A 16,911-nucleotide genomic window follows, 5' to 3' on the forward strand; every position below is an offset into this window, starting at 1 on the left:
CTCAGCACTCGATAGACCCATATGATCTAAGGCCTCCAGTCTCATCAGCTCGAGGAAATGGTCTTCTATTTCTCCCTTGATTGTTGCTGTTCCCCTTTCTTAATGATGTCATCTCCTTCCAGTACTTCTATTAGACTAATATAGGCTGTTCTGGATGTCTCTGTTATGACTTGTGTCTTATTTGACTGTAAATATTTTTCTTCTTCTGTTTTTTTCTGTCTTCTTCATCTTTGTGTGTGTGTGTGTGTGTGTGTGTGTGTGTGTGTGTGTGCGTGTGTATGTGTGGGATACCTAAATAAAATGGGGTGCTGTCTCTATTCAGACTTTGACTTTTTCCTATATTAGGGACAAACTTCCCACTTTCCAAAGATGTTAGGGAATAATTGCTGTTCTGTGTGGAGAGAATCTTCCTAGTTCCTAATGTCCTTTCATTTGCCTCTGAGCTGATGTCTGTGACCCTCATGTGACCTTTGATCCTCTGAGCTTGGGGTTTTCCAGGACCCTTTTCTGGCAGTCTGTGCACGTTCTTCTTAAGGGGCCTAGGGAGAATCATGCGTGGACTTATCAGCACTAATCAGCCTTTCCTAACAGATCTCTCATCGACCTCATATCTTCCCCACATTCTTCAAAATTTTGGCTTTGTTGATGGCATCTTTCTCTGGGTCTGCCACTATTGTTTCAGTCATGTACATATGGGGTTTTGTTTTGGTTTTGGGTTTTTTTTTGGAGGAGAAGGAAGGAGTAAATATCTAAGCCCAATTTTCTCTCCCCCAAACGCAAAACTCCAGAGTAGAAACAGCCGACAGGAGTGAAGCATCACATGCATGGCTTAGTGGAATAACCTTTGAACTACATCAGCTCTGGGAGGCTTGTCTCTGAAGTCTAAAGAATAAAGCAGCATAATTAAAGGTTTGAGAAACAACTTTTACACCACAGTCCAGAGAGATGGGGTTTAATTTTAGCTAGGAGAACAGAGTGAGGTGAGACTGAAATGGTGAGTCACACTGAACCTGCTAAAGATACAGCCAGAGAGACTATGCTTCAATTACAGTCAAAATGATTCAGGTTGGTCACTACAAAGACCAGTTAACTCTGAAACACTTGGGTGGCATCACAAAGCATTGGGTAGCCAAGTCAGGAAGCCTCTTTTTCTGGTGAGTTTTCTTGGAGGGTTAAGAGCTGTTCTATTTAAGGGAAGAGGATGGACTAATTTGTCTTCCGGTTTCCCCTGGGATATTATGGTTATGATACCTTAGTGCATGTGATATTAGATGGGGGATGAAGAGCAGCAACAGATAAACTGCCGAGGATAAACAATTTTGTTTTCCCCGAGCCTTACTGATAATTTTTATTTTTCAGTGTGAGGAGAGAGAGTTTTCTATCAGGAACACTTTCTCCAAATCTTTAAAACCGAATGGAGACATCTTCCTGCTGGGAAGAACAGGAATTTCAGTGGTTCCCTTCCTCCCTGCAGTTGGAGGCAGTTCAGCTGCTAGCCTGGCTGGAGACTGGATCCACATCCCCTGGCGGTCCCCTCCCCCAGGGCGGGGTGGGGAGACCAGCAGGGAGGAGAGGGCCTGAGGCAGACCAGGGAGGAGAGTGACAAGCTCCCGGTGGCAGGCAGGTCTTCGCCTTGTCACAGAGCCTCCTGGGCTCAGGTCTGGGGTGGCCGCGGGAGAGTCAGTTCCAAGCTGTGTGGCTGTTGACATTTCCGGCTGCCGGTGCCCAGCCAATCAGTGAGAGGCCCAGCGAGCTTGGGTGATGACACATGAAATATGATAATTTTCTGCTAAAGAGCCCTGGAAGCTGGGAGAGAAGGGAGTGTGTGTGTGTGTGTGTCTGGGAGAGGGCAGTGCAGGCAGTGGCTGTGACGAGGTGAGAGGGTGACAGTGCATTGGTTTTAGTGGTTTGCCCAGGGAGGGTGGGCTCTGAGACCAGGGCTAGAGGGACTGCCCAGGAGTGGCTGTGGGGACATCGGGGTGGCTTTTCAGGTAAGCTACTAGTGTTTTGCTGCTGGGCGGGAACCAGGGGACCAACAGCCAGTGCTATTCTGAAGCCCTGGGGTTCTTGGGGTAAAAAAGAAACTGTAAAAGGCATTTTCCTTCCTTCCAAACATACATGAGGTGGGGAGTTTTGGTTTCTTCTCAGTGCTGCTTCTTTAAAAGCCAAAACAAAACTGGACTAATAAACACCAGCTGGGTGGCTAAAGTATTTAATTAAAAAAAAAAGAAAAAATTAGGGCAGGGTGGGGGTTGTTTATCCTCAATCCCCAGCCCCCATTTTTCTACCTTAATTCTTAATCTAGCCCTGGTGGGGGGTGGGGGGGGGAGAAGAAACAAAACTCAACAACCAAACAAAACCCTGTTAACAAAATCTTGAAGAAGAAGGACCTAAGTCTGGATGTTAGAGATGGTGAAGGTTCAGGTGGTAGTTTTGATTCCAGATTCTGGTTGGAAAAAAAAAAGTGTGTTGGAACAAGATCTGGTTCTAGATTATAAGTAGTGCTAGAGGATTCTTTAATTTGAGGACATGGCAATGCCCTGTGGTTAATTTTGAGCTGGCAGGGCCCCCCACTTCCTTCAGCTGCCCTGCCAGGCTTCCTAGTCCTTTATCAGCAGGTAGGGGCTTCTGAGGGGCGACACTCATGCTGACAAGTGTCCCTGGCATTGTCTGACCCCATGAACATGTGTGTTCCGAAGTGAAGGATGGTAGTGTTTACATAACATGCTGATTAGTCACTGAGGAACTCGTCACTGCAATAAATATGTGCCTAGTTTTATGGCTTGCCTTTGCTAGTTCTCTGTGTGTGTGTGTATGTATATATATATATATATATATATATATATATATATATGTATGTTTGTATGTTTGTAAAAAGGCACCGATGAATGAGATCATTATCTCTGCATGCAAGCCTGCCCTGTGGCTTTAGGCATGGGACTGGCTTCCTGCTCTTGGAGTGACAGCTATTCAGAAGTGATAATTGGTGTACTGTATCTTTAAAAGGTTAAAACCCCTTTCAAAAAAGGTCTGAACTCATAGTGGAAAAGACAGGGTAGGCAGGGGTTGGCTCTGGATTCAGAAAACAGCTGCTGATTAGATGCCGTGTCTCCGGGCTGCGTTTATTCCGTGTTTTTCAGCAGCAGGAATTCAAGAGGGATGCTGCTGTTTGGGTTTCTGATCGTGATTTATATTTATTCAGAGGAATAACAGAGGGTGGATCTGTTCCCGGCGCGAGCATGCTCACAACCAGCCGACTCTCCCATTATCCAACTGCCTAGTTTGGTGCTTCAATGTACATGTATATTTCGTGTGCATATGTGTGTATACAAACACGCATGCATGCCTGGATGGACATATGTGTGCACAGCTTATTTTTTAAGGACAGTTCTTTCAATAAGGTCTTTACCCCTTACTTGAAACAGGTGTTCAGGAAAAAAATGCACAAAATCCTGACTGACCGGAATAATTCATGAAGAAGGGGCTGGATCCGTGGGTCAGAGAACACAGGACCAGCGTGCCATCCCAAGGCCCGAAGGTAGGGGACTCTGGATTTCTATTCGGCTGATGGTTGCCTCGCATTTTATTTATTGTTTTTTGCCGGCGGCCGCCACGGGCAAGTGAAATAGCGAGCTGCGATTCCATGTTGTCGTGGTCCTTCTTGGGCGAGGTGTCCGCGGGCAGAGGCGCGGGGAACGACCGGGTGGGCGGCCGCGGGGCGTGCGTTGCCCTCGGTGGGCTGAGCGGGCTGCCCGGCCGGGTGCCGGGGGAGCGGCTGGAGCCTCAAGTGACCCCCGCGCGTCAATCACGGCGGCGGCAGCGGCGGCAGTAACCCTGTGCGCGCCGCGCGCTCCCAGCTCCTGGCGGCCCCGCTGCACCCGCGCACTGGTGGCTGACTCTGCTCTGAACCTCAGCGGTCAGGCGGATGCCTAGTCCGCCGCAGAACCTGCAGTTTCTTCAGCTGCCCTGGCTGCGGCTCCAGGATTGTTCAGCACCGCCCCCCCCCACCCCCCACCCCCCCCACCGACCCCCGCGAGCCCTCTGTTGCCGAAAATGAAATCCGATCGGAGGATGCTAGGTGCCCAGGCAGATGGGAGATCTTCTCCAGGTCCCTGAAATCCTAGCGCCCCTCTGCAAATGTTCCAAAAGCAAAATCACAACCTCGCGCCCACCCCGAGAAAAGCAAAGCAAACCCAAACTCTTCCTCTGTTGGGGAGTCTTGCCTTACCGCTAGCAAAGCAAGTACCCCCTCTCCCAATAGTGTCCCACATTTTACCATCCTTCAAAATTAGAAACACCGCGGGTGCTGAGTGGCTCCCGCTGAGACGGTAGGAGCTGCTGGAGGACTCTTTTCCTGAGTGTGTCAGACAATCTGAACTCGCCGGGACTTGGAAGGAAGTCGTGGCAAGGCGCTGGGGGCCAGGCTTAGGTTTGGTTGATCGCAACTTCTTTGGTTCATGTTGCAGGTTCGCAGGTCTGGATGACTTCTTTGGGGGTCGAGGATGCAGGCAGGAGGGTCTTCGGGGTCTGGTTGCTGGGTGAGCGGCCCCTGGGCCCTCTTTCTGCTATGCACCTCAAGTTTCGGGCCACCATTGGAATTGCAACCTCAGCAGTCGGCTGCTCGCCACCCCCTAGCCGTGTCTGGTGCTTCGGTTGTGGTTATGTTAAAACTTGCTTGCTTTCGGGCTGTTGGGGAAGGGGAAGAGGGGAGCCTGAGGTGTGCGCTAAACTGATCTCCATCCGAGCAGTTCTCTAGCCCTTGTTTGCATGATTATGTAATTTCAACTAATGATCAGACCGTGCACCCCAGCAGCTCCCACCATCTCCTGGTCCTCCCCCAGACTGAAGAAGCTGGGTCCTATGTTTAAGATGCTTTTATGTAACTGTGTGTATTAGGGGGCAGGGAGAGTGTGGGAAAGAGAGAGAACTATTTGAGCAATTTATGTGAGGAACGGGAGTGGGGTGGGAGGCAAAAATCACGTGTCCATTGGGATGAGCTTGGAATTGGCTTTGGGTTGGTGTTGATCTAAAGATCCTCCCACATCCCTTTTGGCCAGTCATTGCTTGTCTGGACTTTCATGTGGTCATTTCACCCCTGCTTGAACCAGGGAGAAGGTTGACCGTCATCCCTGCAAGAACCCTGGGTGACTAGCTTTATGCACAACCGGAATCCCGAATCCAGGGTGACCACCAGGTTCATTTGTTTTAGGTCCCAGCTGTTCCTCATGCTTCCTGCTAAGGGAAAGAGTTTCTGCCACTCTTAGAGTTTCAGTTTTGCTCTGGGGTTGGGCCACAGTGTGTGGCGGAATAGCAGAACCCAGATGCTGGCTGAGCTGCTTGACATATGCTCTTTAAAGTTCTGATAACTTGCAGACACTGGAGGCCCTGTACATTCTTGCATTAAATACTGTGGGATTATTACTACGTTTTGCAAGGTAGGAGAACACCTGTCCCACAGAGATATCTGCAGGCAAAGGGGGGAAGGTGGGTATGACACTTAGCGCTCTCTCCTTCCATCTGTTTAGCTAAAGCACTCACAGGACACAGAACTGTTGCAAGTTTTTATCACACCCCTTAGTGCCTCAGCCTCGGGCTCCTGGGCAGACATTAATTTCACGGTAAGTCTGGTCCCTTCAGGGGCTTCCCAGGTGGCACAGTTGGTAAAGAATCCACCTGCCAATGCAGGAGACTCGGGTTTGATCCTTGAGTTGGGAAGATGCCTTTGGAGGAGGAAGGAAATGGCAACCCACTCCAGTATTCTTGCCTGGGAAATTCTATGTACAGAGGAACCTGGCAGGCTACAGCCCATGGGGTCGCAAAGGGTCGGACATGACTGAGCGTGTGCACACACACACACGCACACACGGACTGGCCTCTTCAGCCTCAGATGGTTTTACTGTCCTCAACACCCTGCTGTATCTGCTCTAAGGGCCCATGACAAAGGGTGTGCATTTGGCAGTGGATGATGTGCCCCACGGGCGCTGTTATTGAACTGTCTCCACCCACTGTCTCAGTGGCAGCCACCCTCCTTAGAGTGGAGAAGCATGTGCTGCCTTTGGGTTCTTGCCAAGTGAACCATTGAGGCACTCAATGTGTGAAAAATTCCGGCAAGCAGAAATCCTGGCAGATTCCAGGCCCCGACTTGATGGAAGATAATGTTAAGAAAGCTGTGTGACAACTGGATAGCTTTTAACTTGTCTCTAACTTGCTCTGTGAGTTCCCTGATGCCTTTCAGGTCCTTTTCTGCTCTCCAAGCTGCCCATCAAGGAAGCTCAGACATGTTGTTCTTCATTCTCTTTCTGATGAAATCAAAGCATATTTATAAATCAGCAGATACACTGGGCAAGCAGGGCAGGAAATACTGGTTATATGAATAGACAGCACTGGTCTTTCAGACCAGACTTAGACAAAGCCCTTGACCAAAGTCATTCTTCATTCTGTAAAGTGGATGTCACCATCATAGCTTTACCAAGTGCACTGAAATATCTTGAGAAGAAAATGAGTTGGGCTAAAAAGAAACATGTCTCCTATAGTTGCTGGGTGTTAGGATGATACCATGACCATCTGGAATGCACATTGACAGAGTGTCACTTATCCAGTTGGGACCTAAGTGATAAAGCAAGAGAGATATTGTAAGTCATGAGCTCAGGTCAGGTATTATAGCCATTGGAAAATTTCATTGCAGAAAATTTCATACCCTCTTGCAGGATTCATTTACACAAAGTTCTAAGAGGCTCTGTGATTAGTTTGCAAATACACCCAGCAAATTGGACAAGATTGATAAAGTAGTATATAAGGTTTCCTATATAGCTCTTTTGTAAAATATCACTAAGAAGTGTTAGTAATGTAAGACAGAAATACTAAACAAGTTTAAAATAAAATTTAAAAGGCACGGGAATTCAAAGCATAGAATTTAATATAAGTATTTAATGGGAGCAATTCAGTGAAATTTTATGCATTTTGATGGGTCTTCAGAACTCTTGTTTTGTAGCTTAAAAACTGATGCTTACAGTGACTTTTATGCACCAAGAGGAATTTAAATGACTTTTTGTGTGCCCAGTTTCAAAAAGCATAAGAATTTGAAGTATACCCCAAATGACTTTTTTCAACATGATGCTAAAAGAAAAAACTTCATTTATGCAGGACAACAGAATACCTGAGTTTTCTGGACAGCCAAAGACTTACTGATCAAAATTATGTTATAACTATAAGCACCCCCCCCCACTGAAATTAATTGAGAACTGTATGATATTTTGCTGAAATTTGGCAGGGAACTATTATGCTAGAATTAGTAGTGCTTATGTTCTCACATATGAAGTTGTAGAAAATTCTAAGAAGAAGGCATGGGAGCCTCAGCCTGTCTTGTTGTGACCAGAGACACACTTAGAACCTTCTAACTTGGCAACTTTAATGCTAAATAATTGGAAGAGACTGGATAATGGAAAAGATGACGTAGGCGAGGTGTGTGTTTCTTAGGTCAGTGTAGGGAGTGTGGACTCCCCCCACCAGTGTGCTGTTAAAAAAGTTCAAGGTGGCATGACAACACCGTCATGTTAAACTGTGGTGTTGGCTCAATGCAGACATGGTGCTCAAAACTGGAAGGATGTGTGAGTTACACAAGCAGTGCTGAGCTTTGTCCAACCCTCTGCCAATTTGCTTAGTTACAACGTGTTCCGAGACAAAGGCAACAGGAAAAACAAAAGTAGAAGAAAATGAATGCTGACACGAGTACTGTTTTTAAAGTTTAATGCATATGTTGAAAATGTGAAGACCCTAATTAAAAGGACCAGAAGAGTCTCGCTCAGTTTCTAGACACACAGAAATTCATCATTTTGGTAAATTGTTTGAAAAAAGTTTTGAACTTGTTAAAAGAAACTGTCAGTAGCAGGCCTTTGAATATGATCAGAAATGTTCAGAACTATCCAAAGTTTCTATGTATATAAGCAAAAGGATACTGATGTAGAAAGATGGATAAAAGACTATTCTCTGAAATTCCAAGGGGCTTGAAAGGCAGAGGAGGTAGGAGATGATTGTGGTTGCTGGTGGTGGGGTAACTGAATCACTGTCTCCAAGGGGCTGCCCCTTTGGGAGGATAACATTTGGGAATTGGGCTTGGGCTATTGATCTGGTCTGTCCATGAAAAACATGCATGCATGAGTGATGTGATTCCTCTATTTTTTACTTTTACAAAATACCAGGTGTGGCTGGCCACCATCTGAAAAAAAAGAAGGGTGGAGCTTTACATCTAGATGTTCAGTAGAGGTGAACTGAGACTACATCTTAGATTCAAGTAGCGAAGCTAGGGAAAAGCCTACAGAAGCCAATCTCAAGAATCTTGGAGCTCTCTGGATGTCCATGGGTCCTTGAATTGGAGGTCACGGCCAACATTAAAAAAAAAAAAAAAGAGTACTATACATGACTGGGATCCAAAGAAAAACTGGTAAACAAATGGTAGAGATGGAAAAAAAGAAAAACAGTGTTATTAATACATGGGATGCTCTACTGAGCCTCTGTTACCAAACTTGGTCTGTTCAGGACTTACAGGCTCAGTGTTAGATGCTGAAGCTGTCTTTAAATCAGAGGAGCCCTGATTAAAACGGACCAACAATTTTATTAGAAGAAGAATTCTGAAAACCTCCTCAATCAAGATTCTATGCAGTGGACTCTTGACATTCTTGATGGATGCAGCTCAGACCCTTTTCAAATTCCCAAATTTGCAAATGCAGAAAAATTTGCATAGGCTCTTGACTTCCTTCTGAATCAGGTTTCTGTCCAGAGAGGAGAGGTTCCCATAATTATTCACAGCCCTCCATTGATTTGCCTTTTCAGCTTGCACTCAAGGAAGTAATTTCACATCCAGAGAGTTTCTGTTTCCCTGGTGGTGTGTTGGGAAGGGGAGCTTTGACAAGACTCTCTCTCTGACTCTTGTGCTATGTAGTTTTGCTACACAGTTCACATTTGTGCTTTAGAAAAAAGAGAGTTGCCGTGTGGTGTGACTCTTAGGAGTGGTTCACAAATAACTGAAAATAGCGAATGGTGAGTCTACAGATGCCAAGCAGCTGTTGAAGCTGCTAAAAAATCACACATGTCTGCAACCTCCCAAACATACTCTTTGGCCCTCGATATAGATTTAATACACTCTTAGAAACTTCCCCTGATTGTCAGTGTATTTCAGGAGGAGAACTGGGGCATCACACAGCTGAAGCGTGTGGTGAAAGACAAAATGAGAGCATCACCATTTGAAATCTAAGCAAGAGAGACAGAATGTAGTCATTTGCACCATGCCCTCATTTGAAAGATTTCAAAATTTGAGAAGATTCCAGGAGATTAAAAAAAAAGAAAAACAAAACTCACTATGCTTATGATTATATTAAGTAAAAGAGCCAGAGCAGGATGTACTCTGGAGGTTGGACTTTGCTGCTTCTCATTGAAGGGATTCTTACAAGAATGTTTGTGGAGTGATTTGGGGAGAAGCTCATAGAATTTTCAGTGGGTTTAAGAGTTCCACCAATTACAATTACAATTGAGGAGATCATTTTTGCCAAGCCCCTAGAAGAGTTATGGCAGGAACCATAGAGATATGATATGAGAGTTTCTTATTAAATTTTTCCTAATGAATTCCTTTTAAATGATTTTAATGAAATAACCACTGAATACAAAAGAACACTTGTATACTATATATAAAGGTATAAAGAATAATCATTCTTTATATTATATTAGGACCAACACTCATGTCCTTGCCAGTCAATTTAAGAAAAAAAAGACAGTTACTTTTACATTGGAAGAGTGGTACCTTTCTCCATCCCATCCTACTTCTCCCTTTTTAGGGATAGTCATTTTCTGGACATGTTTGTATCCTTTCCCCATGCTTTTCTTTATTGTCTCACCCTTTATATTTGCATCTCTAGACCAGATATTTAGTCGTATTTGTTTTTAAACATTACATCAGTGGAATCATACTGCTTATATACTTGTGTTTCTGGTTAGCCCATGCATACCAGAGGCTGCACTGGGTGGCAAATAACAGAAATACTGAAATATTTCCATGTTAGTTGGTGGTGAATTGCTGCTTACCTGAGGACTCCCATGAGACTTCAAGACCCTTCACCTTCCTAAAGGGATTACATATGGCACAGCAGTGGGTGTTGGTCATCTCTAATACTATGTTTGGAGTCCCTCCTGACTATCAATCCCTGTGCCAACTAGCTGTTAAATATTTCACTCCTAGATTTGTCCATATTGTTTTTTTTTTGTTTGTTTGTTTGTTTTTCCATTTATTTTTATTCGTTGGAGGCTAATTACTTTACAATATTGTAGTGGTTTTTGCCATACATTGAATGAATCAACCATGGATTTACATGTGTTCCCCATCCCGATCCCCCCTCCCGCCTCCCTCTCCATCCCATCCCTCTGGGTCTTCCCAGTGCACCAGCCCTGAGCACCCGTCTCATGCATCCAACCTGGGCTGGTGATATGTTTCACCCTTGATAGTATACTTATTTCAATGATGTCCTCTCTGAACATCCCACCCTCGCCTTCTCCCACAGAGTCTAAAAGTTGGGTGTAACTCGTTTGTTCATTTTGCTGAACTATAATTCCATGGAATGAATATAGTATGGTTTATGTTTCTATTCTGTTATCAGTGAACACAAATTATTATTATTTCCAGTTTTTTGCTGCTGTAAATGGTACTGCTGTGAACTTCCCCCGGAGAGCATATATATAAGTTGACTTAGGGAATATACACAGGAGTAGAATTACTAGTCTCAATTATGGACATCTTCAAAGCTTCCAGAATAATTGAAAATTAATTTCCATCATGTTATGTGAATCTCACCTTGATAAAAAAGTTATCAGTTTCTCAGCTTGTGAGTCATTTTAAAATATGTTTTTTTCTAGTATCTAGTTTTCTTAGTTGTTTTCAGTAAAGCTGCCTATATACTGGACCCACCATAGCACTGAAAATGAAAGTCTACAGAGTTTTCTCAGATACCACAGTAAACCTTAACTCTTGTTAATTATGAAAGACAATGCTGACTCTTTTTACAGGATGTATATATTTACACATGTAGACCCCCTGAAGAAGAGAATGGTAACCCATTCCAGTATTCTTGCCTGGAGAATCCCATGGACAGAGGAGTCTGGTGGGCTACAGTCCATGGGTTCACAGAGTCAGACATGACTAAGCGACTAATACTTTATTGCAATGATTTATTCAGTTTATTCCATGATTCATTCCATAGATAGGATGGTGTGTGCTTAGCAGTGTAACTTAGACAGGTTTCTTCCAGGTTTTATTATTTTTTTTCTAAGGTAGAAGATGAGTTGGTGCTAGTGGACTGAGTGTGAATATTCTAAACCTGCCAGTAAGAGCCTGGCAAAGTAGAAATGAGTGATATTGAAGAGATGACAGATTAGTCCTGTAAATGCAGAAGCACATCAGCCACTAGGGACTTCGTTCTTCTTTCTTGGTCACCTGGGGGAGCTGGTGGGTTTTTGGTTGCTTTCCAGTTTTTGGTTGCTTGGCAATCCTGTTTTGATAGAATAGTTCCCCGAGATCCAGTTCTGTTCCAAACCTAGAACAGAGTGAATTAGGGTTAGAGACTGTCTCTTCCTTCTTTCATTTACTAAGAACTAGGTGCCTAGAGTCTCTCACCTCTTCTCCTCTGGATGCCTGTTTGTGTGTGTGTGTTTTCCCCATGTGCTGGGCTGGAGTTCTACCTTCATGCCACCCTTATTTCTTTATTCTTAGCTTGTTGTTGAATGATAGGTTTCACCACCTGGAGACCAACACTCTTTGGGGAAAAATAAAAGTGCTGTCATCTTATTCTCTAAGACTGGCTCGCTCCATTTCCAGCAAAAGGCTCAGATGGCAGCTGGCATCCCCTGCCCCTCCCACTGCCCGTGTGGCTGGTTGTGCTTCGCTGAACTCAACTTTCAGGCCTTTTGGCTTTCATAGCTCTCTATTGCTGTGAGGGGTTCGTCCAAGAGAGTCCTGACGGATGATTGCAATGTGATTCACCCTAGGCAGGTGGGCCCTGCTTCTCACTTCCTGGAGTGACTTCTGAGCAAAGGGCTTTCAGGTCATCACTGTCCCCTTCCCTTCCTGGGAGGTTGCTAGTCTCGGGGCACAGCAGATGGGCGTTCCGGCTGCCTCGAGCCTCCTGCGGGCCCCGGGGAGGGACCCGTGCCAGGCTCGTGTTCTGTTCCCATGCCCGCTGCCTGCCTGCGCTGTCGATGTCTTGGGTCCTTTCTCGTCCAGCCTGGGGAAGGGGCACCCTGATGTGGTCCTGTCTTACTTAGGGAGCCAGGTGAGAACGGGGTGCGGGCAGCTTTCCTCCTCTGCCTCCATCCTTTTCAGGGTTTTGGATGCTAAGAGCTCATCTTGTTGCCACTTCAGAGCAGTATGACCCTCTGCCTTGCTGCATCCCCTCAGCCCTGCCCCCAACCCTGAATGTTCTGGAGAGAACAATTCAAGGGTGAGTGAACATTTTTTCTTGGACAGAGACAAATGATCTCCCTCCCTCCCCAGGCCAAGTGAATCTTGGAAAGGCGCTTCCTCTTTTTCATCTCATATATGCATAGTTTCTACCTGGGAGGCCAGAGTCACAGAGGAGCCCAAGGAGAGCCTCGTGGGCTTGCCAGCCTTCTCTGTGGGTCACTGGCCAGTTTTGCTGAACATCTGCCCCTCTGAGGTCAGCTGCGAATCAGTCTGCCTGGGTGTCTGCTCACTTCTAATTTGTAATGGCAGCCCTGGGGATGCTCAGAACTCAGCAGCCTGAGGCTCAGCTTGGAAAGGGCTCTAGAGAGTAGGCTTTCAGGAGAGAGAGGAAGGAAGGAGAGGAGGAAGGATGGAAGGAAGGAAGGGTGGGGAGAAAGAGAGAGGCAAGGGGAAGGGGAGGGAAGAAGGAAGGAAGGGAGGGGGAGGAAGGAGGGAAGACAGGAAGGAAAGTGGGAAAGAAAGAAAAGAAAAGAAAGAAGTGAAGGAAGCAGAACATATACGCTCTCACTCCTAGCACCTCAGAGGGGGCTGTATCACATCAGATCTCTTTTTAAAATTGAGTATAATGTACATATAATAAAACTTGTTCTCTTATGTGTCCAATTCAATGAGTTTTGAAAAATGTCTTAACATCCATGTAGCTACATCACAATTAAGATATAGAACATTTTCATCATCTCCCCAAAGTTCTCTTGGACCCCTTTCATTCATTTTTTCCCTCCTCCTGTCTGCCATTGGCAAGCACTGACCTGTTTCCTGAAACTGGAATTTGCCTTTTCTAGGACTCCATAAATGGAGATGGGAATGGCAACCCACTCCAGTATTCTTGCCTGGAAAATTCCATGGACAGAGGAGCCTGGTGGCTACAGTCCATGGGGTCACAACGAATTGGACATGACTGAGTGATTAACACACACAGAACTCCATATATAGATGGAGTCATAAAATAAAGCCATTTTTTTTGCTCTTGGTTTTGTTCCCTATATGGAATCATAAAATAAAACCCTCCCCCCTTTTTTTGCTTTTGATTTTGTTCCCTCAGCCCAAGGCTTTGAGATTCATTCATGATGGGAGCATCAGCTATTCATCTTCTATGTAGCCAAGTAGTGTTCTGTTGAATGGATATACTGCAAATTGTTGATCCATTCATCTCTCGATTGAAACTCATGTTGCTTCCAATTTTTGGCTACTGTAAAAAGAACTGCTGCAAACAATCACTTAAGATCTTTTTGTGTACATATATTTTCATTTCTCTTGGGTGAATCAAGTTTCTTTTCTTCTTTATCTCTCCAGCAATTGGAAGGTTCATTTCAGCTGCCTTTGTGACTGTCAGGCTGTCACCAGGTGGCTCCTTCCGTTTTCTTTCTTATGAGTGAGCACTAAATAATGGAATTTTGGACACCATCACCTATGCTCATCGTTAGTATATCCTGTAGACATGTTATTCTATTTGTCTGTTGACACCCTTACTAGGCTAGAAACAATGTGGCATAGGGGTTGAGAGCACAGGCATTGGAGCCTGGCTGCCAGGTTCATATTCCAGGGTTTATATTTCACTCTGCCACATGTTAGCTGTATGACCTTGGACAAATTACTTAACCTCTACATGCCTCAGTTTCCTCATCTTCAAAGTAAGGTAATCAGAGTACTTATTGAATGGGGCTGTGAAATATTGACCAGTTGATTGATAGATGGACAGATGGATATGCTTGCTGCTGCTGCTGCTAAGTCCCTTCACTCGTGTCCGACTCTGTGCAACCCCATAGACAGCAGCCCACCAGGTTCTGCCGTCCCTGGGATTCTCCAGGCAAGAACACTGGAGTGGGTTGCCATTTCCTTCTCCAATGCATGAAAATGAAAAGTGAAACTGAAGTCGCTCAGTCGTGTCCGACTCTTTGTGACCCCATGGACTGCAGCCTACCAGGCTCCTCCGCCCATGGGATTTTCCAGGCAAGAGTACTGGAGTGGGTTGCCATTGCCTTCTCACATGGATATGCTTAGCCTATAGTAAATACAGTGTTCAAAATTCCCCAATGGTACAATGGTTTGAACTCCATGCTTTCACTACTGAGGGTTGAGGTTCGATTCCTTGTTGGGAAACTATGATCCCACAAACCATGCGGCCAAATAAAATAAAATAAAAAATAAATACTGTGTTGTTGAATGGCTTGACAAAAAGGGATCTCAGAATCTGGGACACACATGATCAGATCTCTCTATTTTTTTTCAACTTATGGTCAGATTGGAACAGTCTCCATCAAGCTCTATTGCCTGGCACCCTGGCATCCTAGCTTGCATTGAACCACAAACACTGTCTCTCCACCATTGGGCAGCACTGTTTTCCCTTGTCACCCACCGGATCTTCTTCCAGCTAGGATGCTGGCTACCCTTTTTTACTCCTTGAATTGGAGCTCTGTTCATTTCTCCCAAATGTTTATTACAGAAAAAACTTAAGTGTGTAACTACAAGTTGCAAGGGATCCCACTTGTTTGCTTTGTCTCAGTTCCTTTTCTGGACACATCAGTAAGGTAGGAAACACGGCCTGGAAAGGAAAGGCCCCTGCTACACTCTGAAATCCTCACACCCAGGTTTGCATACATCGTCATTTACAAGGTTTGAAGTCCTTGTGTTGATGAATGATATGGCAGGGGAGCCACAGGCCCAGAACTGTTTTTCCTACAACTCTATTAAGGATGTAACTGTACAGGCAGCCTCCAGGGCAGCCAGGGCTGTGGATGCCCATCCCTGGGCCCTGTCACCCTGTAAGCCAAGGACTCAGGCTTCCTTTGGATGGTGACTCTCTTATTAGGATGAGGGACAAGAGGCCATTGAGTGCGTAATTGGAAATGAGGACTTAGCTTCACAACCTTACATCCAGAGAAACTCTTTCTGGGTCTGACTTTTTTTTTTCTCTTGAAGAATAAGATGATTCAGGGCCAGGATGATCAAAGAACTAGAGATATCAAAATGTGGGTTTGATCCTTGATACTTGTCAAAGTGAGGCATCTGAACAGAAGTTTCCTGTGGAAAGAATGAAGCTCCCAGAGTATGATCCTCTGTGGATCTGTGCAGAGAACTCTGAGTGGTATGATGTGTTAACCACCTTTGCTCGGACACTGTGTAAAACATGGTATTAAACATTTCCATGATTAATCTCAGTTGATTCATTCCGATGGGTAGATGATGACCATTTGCCCTTCAGCGATGTTTTCCATCTTGGGAATTCTGACTTTATTGGTCTGGGGTAAGTCCTGGGCATTTGGACTTTTAAACACTCCTGCAGTGATTTTAAAGTGCAGCCAAGTCTGGGAACTATTTTACGGACTAGGGACTCGAGCCTCCAGAGGTCAAAGTCACTGGCCCAAGGTCACACAGCTGGAGTGGAGGTGCAGGATGGGAACACATGTGTGATTGCATCGCTTGGGCCTGAATGACCCATTCTGTTGCTGATCAGGAACCTGTCAGCACTGGCTCCCAGGTGCTGGGCAGGAAAGCATTGATAAGGATACAAAGATGCTGATGACTTTCCCAGTGCTACCTTACTGACCCAACGCTCTCTGGAGTATGAGCATGTATGTGTTTCACGTCTGATAGGCTCCCAGGATGGAAAGCCACTGGCCTCCACCCCAGGCCAGCCCAGGAGAGGTGCATGCCATGTCCCAACTCTTGATCCTTGCTTAGTTTTCACTTGTGTCCAGGAAAACAAGGATGGATGTTTCTTTTTTTAAACTAATTTATTTTTTAATTGAAGGATAATTGCTTTACAGAATTTTGTTGCTTTCTGTCAAACCTCAACATGAATCATCCACAAGTATACATATATCCCCTCCCTTTTGAACCTCCCTCCCATCTTCCTCACCAAGAAATGGATTTATTTTTATTTTTATTTTTTTTATTTATTTATTTATTTATTTTTTATTATTATTATTTTTTCCAGTGGGTTTTGTCATACATCGATATGAATCAGCCATGGATTTACATGTATTCCCAATCCCGATCCCCCCTCCCACCTCCCTCTCCACCCGATTCCTCTGGGTCTTCCCAGTGCACCAGGCCGGAGCACTTGTCTCATGCATCCCACCTGGGCTGGTGATCTGTTTCACCATAGATATTATACATGCTGTTCTTTTGAAATATCCCACCCTCACATTCTCCCACAAAGTTCAAAAAGTCTGTTCTGTATTTCTGTGTCTCTTTTTCTGTTTTGCATATAGGTTTATCGTTATCATCTTTCTAAATTCCATATATATGTGTTAGTATGCTGTAATGTTCTTTATCTTTCTGGCTTACTTCACTCTGTATAAGGGGCTCCAGTTTCATCCATCTCATTAGAACTGATTCAAATGAATTCTTTTTAACGGCTGAGTAATATTCCCATGGTGTATATGTACCACAGCTTCGTTATCCAT

At 44.9% G+C, this 16,911-nt stretch overlaps 1 protein-coding gene across 6 annotated transcripts in view; it reads left to right on the top strand.

Annotated features, from left to right (window-relative positions):
• Positions 1-16,911, top strand: part of HIVEP3 (HIVEP zinc finger 3) — a 541,174-nt gene that overhangs the window by 115,433 nt on the left and 408,830 nt on the right. For 4 of the 6 annotated variants that reach the window (XM_043461701.1, XM_043461703.1, XM_043461697.1 and 1 more), the window contains exon 2: positions 3,426-3,538. The gene's annotated coding sequence lies outside the window, so the exon portion shown is untranslated. Of the gene's footprint in view, positions 1-1,813; positions 1,992-3,109; positions 3,539-16,911 lie in introns of those variants that run through there. The other 2 variants (XM_043461700.1, XM_043461699.1) reach the window with 2 other exon arrangements.

Source organism: Cervus canadensis, chromosome 2, assembly GCF_019320065.1.
Source record: "Cervus canadensis isolate Bull #8, Minnesota chromosome 2, ASM1932006v1, whole genome shotgun sequence".
Classification (NCBI taxonomy): Eukaryota; Metazoa; Chordata; class Mammalia; order Artiodactyla; family Cervidae; genus Cervus; species Cervus canadensis.